Source organism: Sarcophilus harrisii, chromosome 2, assembly GCF_902635505.1.
Source record: "Sarcophilus harrisii chromosome 2, mSarHar1.11, whole genome shotgun sequence".
Lineage (NCBI taxonomy): Eukaryota > Metazoa > Chordata > Mammalia > Dasyuromorphia > Dasyuridae > Sarcophilus > Sarcophilus harrisii.
In genome coordinates, this window is record NC_045427.1 from 480,649,459 (window position 1) to 480,655,305 (window position 5,847).

General features: G+C 37.6%; 1 pseudogene; it reads right to left on the bottom strand.

Annotated features, from left to right (window-relative positions):
* Positions 1-1,283: 1,283 nt before the first annotated feature.
* Positions 1,284-3,041, bottom strand: LOC116421010 (annotated as a pseudogene).
* Between the last annotated feature and the right edge of the window lie 2,806 nt (positions 3,042-5,847).

A 5,847-nucleotide genomic window follows, 5' to 3' on the forward strand; every position in this document is an offset into this window, starting at 1 on the left:
GGGCAGGATGAGCAAGAATCCAAGGAATCAAGGATGATTCTGGGTGACAGGAAGGATGAGGGTACCCTGATGAGAAATAGAAGGGTGGAAGAAAGGTGACTTTGGGGAGAAAGAGAGTTCTGTTTTATTTGTGTTGAGTTTGAGATTTCCCATGGGACATCTAGTGGGAAATTTCTAATAGTCAGATGACAATGCAGCACTAGTACAAAGGAGAGAGGGGGGTTGGATATACAGATTTGGGAATCATCCACATTCATCTCTATGAACCCATGAAATCTGAGGAGATAAGCAAGGGAGAACTTATAGAAAAAGAAGCTGGATGAAGACTTGGGGTGTTCTCACAATGAGGTGTCAGGATCCTGCAAAGGAGACCAAAGAAATCTGAGAGTTAGGAAGATAATCAAGAGAAAGCAAGGATATTATAACCCAGAGCAGAAAGGATGTCCAGGAGGAGAGAGTGGTCAACAGCATCAAACTCAGCAACAGACGGTCAGGATGAGAACTGAGAACAGGCCTTCAGATTTGACAATTATAAGCTCATTGGTAACTTTGGAGGAAGTGGTTTCAGTTAAGTGGTAAGGTCAGAAGTCGGGTCCACAAGTGCTGAGAATGAGAGGAAAGAAAGTGACCACAACAAATAAAGATGGGAGGTGAAAGGTTAACAGCTGCAGAAGGTGGTGGGTCCAAGTGGAGATTTTTTGTTTGTTTTTGTTTTTAAGAATGGGGTTGGCAATGGATGGAGACCTGGGCATGTTCGAAAGCCTCAGGGAAGGGACTAGTAGACTGGGAGAGATGGAAGTGTTAAAAAGAGAGAAGATACGGTTTCCAGGGGAGTCTGTTGAGAGAGGTGGGAGAGAGTGGTTTGAATGAGGAATGGGACAAGACCATCTGATCTGGCAGTTCATCTTGGGTAGAGGGTTTGGCCTTGGTAAGGAGAAGACCCTGGAATAAAGACAGAGAAAGTGGGCAATTAATAGTAAAGGATTTTGAGATGTAAAGAAAAAGAAAGAGATCACAGGGTGATGGCCTCTATTTTCTTAATAAAAAATGAAGTCAAATTTGGAAAGGACTTGAACTTAAATTCTCTGATGCCAAATACAGTGCTTTCTCCATTATACAACTGCCCCCTTGTTAAAAAAAAATCGGTAGCATTTATATGTTATATATATTTATATTACAGGTTTGCATATTATTTATAAATTTATTATTTATATAATACATTTATAACTTATAAATATTATTATATTTATATATAAGCAAAGCATTTATATATGCTAATTCATTTGAGTCTTAATTACAGTTCTGTGAAGTCTTATTACTTCCATTTTATTGATGAGGAAACTGAGTCACAGAGAGGTGAAATGATTTATTTGCCCAAGCTTACATAGATGGTAACTGTCTGATGCAAGATTCAAACTCACCTTCCTGATTCCAGTTTCTAGACATTATCTACTACATCACTTATGGATCAATTGATTCTAAAGATAAAACATTAAAAGACAGCTCCCAGTCTTCTTTGTAGAGGTGGGGTTGGAACACTTTATGTAATGCCAGATTTTTAATATGTTTTGGTAAACTTGGTGAATTTTTTTTTAAATCTTTATTATTCTTTGTTTTAAGGAATAGCTAGCTCTTGGAAGACAACAGGAGAGGGAAATGTAGATGTGAAAACAAAAGATATCAATACAAATTTATTTTTAAAAAGTTTAGAGATCAATGAATACCAGGGCAGGAAAAGAAAATCTTAAAAATTCATACAATTTAAATTTTAGATGGAGTTTAGAAGATATTTACGTCAACCCCTTCTTTTATGCCTATTTACTTCAGATCAACCAGACTGTAGAATGGAGAGAGGGTCAGAGTTGGGTGTAGTCCTTCTGATTTTCTAGTCCATTTCTTTCATTTTACACCATAGGAAATTGAGGTCCAGAGAAGTTTAGCCAAGGTTGCAAAGTAAGTTAGCTGCCTTTCTTACCTTTTTTTTTCCTGGAAAAGTTTTTATTGTAGGAGAAGTGGGAGAGATAATCCAGTTTTATTGGCATCTTCTAGAGCATTGGGGCCTGGAGCAAGGCGCACAAGGGCCTTCTCTCTCTCAGGATGAATCAGGGCGTAGACCTTGGACGCATTATACAGCTTCTTTATCGCTGGTTGACCTTGACATTCACAGTGCAGATGAGGATGTTGTTTTCCTCAATCTTCTTCACAGCAGACTCGTGGGTATGGGAAACTTAATGATGGCACGGGGATCAAGCTTGTTTCTCCAAGGAGCACTTATCTGGACTGCCTTGGTGTCTTGGGAGCCAGCAGGTAGGGGATGTCCAGATCTTCTCCTTTTTGTGGTTACGGTCATGCTTCTCCATCACCTTCTTGGCCTTCAAGGCCTTGGGCTTGACTTCTGCCTTGGGGGGACAACAGCTTCCTTTTTCACTTTCCTTCTCTAAATGTGTTTCCTCTTTTTACAAACTGGGGGGATTTGATATACATGATTTTAAAGATTCTCCCTCTAACTCCCATTCCACCCCCTCCTCCCCAATCCTATGCCAGAAAAGGAGTAAGATGTGGTGATTTAAACTTATTTGAATAAATATGTATGATACCTCCTGCAAGGGAAGGCGTTTGACTAAAAAAAGTCATAGGGCAATAACTGGTGACCTTGCTTATTTTCAAGGCAGTGTGCTTAACAGCCACAATGGTGTTACTGGGAGACTGCCCCAGAGCAATTTTATATTTCACCTTAGGCAAAACTGCCATCTTATTTTCTTTTTCTTTCTTTCCTCTTAACTCTCCCTGTTCTCTATCATCATAAACTGGAACAAAACACATGATAAACTAATCCACAATAAGTTATTAGTGAGATAAGTAAGAGTCATCAATATGTTTTCCTCACAGGTGTTTTTGCATGTTTTTTTTTAAAAAAGGTTTATTTGTTGGCTTTTGTTTTTACATCACAGTTATTTCCCCTTAATATGAATTCCTAGCAAACTCCTTCATATAACAAAGGAAAAAAGCACTTACGGAAAGTCAACTGCCACAGCCGCCATGTCTGACTATGTACACCACATCCTACTCCTGAAATTCCCATCTCATTATTGTTGTGTTTCCTCATTTATTTTGTTATGTTTACCTATCAATTATGGATTGTTTATTGCATTCATCAAATTTCAAATGCTTCTTAATGTTTTTATTCCCTATATTAGGCTGGGACCACCCTGAGGACAAGGATTGCTTACCCCCCCTTTCTTTGTATCCACAGAGCAGTGAACGGCAGTAGCAAGTTCTTTAAAAATGCTTGTTTTTGATTAATACAGAAATATTTTACATGCCCACACATGTATAATCTATATTAAATTGCTTGCCTTCTCATGGAATGATAAAATGATGGAAGATAATCTAGAACTCAAAATTTAAAAAAATGTAAAATTAAAAAAAATTAAATTTTTTTTAAAAAAATGAATGTTAAAATTTTTTGTTTACATGTAATTGATTAAAAAATGCTTGTTGTTGACTGATATTCTGCTGGTCATTATATATATTGTTCTCTTGGTCCTGTTTCCTTCATTCTGCATCATATCCATTTATCTTCCCATCTTTCTTTGAATTTCTCCTGTTTGTCATTTCTTATGGCATAATAAATCTAGAACATTCATATATCCCAATTTGTTTAGGCATTCCCCTGTTTTTTCATTTTAAAAAAGGAGGATGGAGGAGGCAATAGATTTGTTAATGGTATCATTGCAGACACTATTACAGAATGCTGAGACATTTTAAAAAGGGGTGACCTCTCCAGAATCCTCCATATGCAATGACACAATAGTTAGTCTAATCCATTGATAATTCATCATGTGCTCAGGGTCACATGTAGGAATTTTAGGGAATATAAGTCAAATATGAGTAACTGGAGATGAGGGGGAGAGCTAAGTTTCAGGCCTTCTTATATAGGTGCACACTGCCCAAGTAGAGTTATAATGCTGGTTAAAGATACTTAACTTCCCTTGGGGCTAGAGAAAGGGGTAACAAAATAGGTAGACAGGATGTCATTAGGAATGGCTGGGGTGTGTCAAGGAAGAATATCACAATCATTTGGAGGGTGGTCTTTCCATTTTTCACTAAAGGTCCGGGAGTAGGACTGTGTCTGTAATGGTGGTAGGACTGTGTCTGTAATGGTGATATCTGCTGATGACACTCAAGTTAGAAATATTGTGAATACCTTAAGTGACATATATCATTTTTAGGAGAGCTTAAGCACATTAAAGGAGGGACTTGTGAAGCAGTTGATGGGTTTCTAAGTGTAGGCAGATGGGCAACGGATGTACTTTGGATTCTTTTAAAATTCAAGCAGACATACTATTATTCTCCTGATAACAAAGAATCAGCAGCAGCTTTGTGAAGTAGTGAGTTCCCAATCATGGTGAATATTCAAGCTAGAGAAATTGGATGACCATTTGTCAGATTTGTTATAGCGGAAATTACCATATGGCATGGGAATTTTGACTCAAAGCCTTTTTCTACTCAGAGATTCAGAGTCAAAGGCCTGGAGATGAAATCTGAGCCTTGGATCTCAGTGTTTCTAAAGTAGCCATGATTATCTTAAAATTACAGAATAATTGAGCCGAAAGGGACCTTAGAGAAAATCTAAAATTTATTTAATCCAATACCCCTATTCTACATTTGTGAACATTGAGATCCAGTTAGGTTAGAGGGATGATCAAGGTCACTTTTAGGACCAGAATCCAGATCCTCTGATTCCTAGTTCAAAGTATAAGGAAACAATGTCACCAGGCCATTTTATAGAAGAGGAAAAGAAGGCACAAAGACATTGTGGTAATTCAGAATGTCCACAATATACCCCTGGTTCTAAGTTTCTCGTTTTTGACTTATATTCCCTAAAGTAACCTTTAAAAATCCAAGATCATCTCTGTGCCAAAATGAGGCATCAGAAGACGAAATTAGTAGAAGTACAAATTTATTACTAGATTTCATTATTCAGAGATCATGGGTAGTTGGTAAGTAAGAAATGTCACTGGATGCGAGATATGGCAAAATGAATTGCCCTTTCTTGTTACAAAAATCAGGATGTGTCCATGTAGGAGACAGGGTACACTTAAGGATAGGGAGCAGTCCATCCAGGAGAAGCTGGGGACCAGAGTAGAGATTATGCTTATCCTGGATAACTGTTTAGGAATACATCTTATCTTACATTAGAAAACGAAGTAGGACAGCAGATGAACTCTGCCACTTTTGGGAAAAAAAATATTGGGGAAAGAACAAGGGCAGGAGCAGATCAACTTGAAACAGAAGTAGAATGAGAAATAGAACTAAAAAAGAAAATATTAATTCTAAGTGGACCAAAGAGAAAAGAAATAGACTGGGCCTGAGATGTGAGAGGTATCCCAAACTGATGGATCTCTAAGGAAGACTTACAACTTAAGTTAAATTCTATATCTTTTCCAATACTTGTAATCATTGCCACATATGCAGCTTAATGCCTTTATAGATACTTTTAATAACAGTGGGGTTTTTTGCGGGGGGAGAGGTAATTGGGGTTAAGTGACTTGTCCACATGGCTAGGAAGTGTTAAGTGTCTGAGGACACATTTGAATTCAGGTCCTCCTGACTCCAGAGCCAGTGCTCTATCCACTGTACCATCCAGCTGTTCCTTTTGTTTTGTTTTGTTTTTAAAGAAGAATGACCTCAAAATTGTTTTGGTAATCGTTCATACATCTGTCCAGTCATCCAATGAATTTTAATGCTTCTATTATTTGCAAGTACAATATATTATGGGCTTTGAGTAGGGAGAAGTGAGTTTAAAAATAAGGCAGTTTTTGTCCTCAGTGTTTAAATACCTAT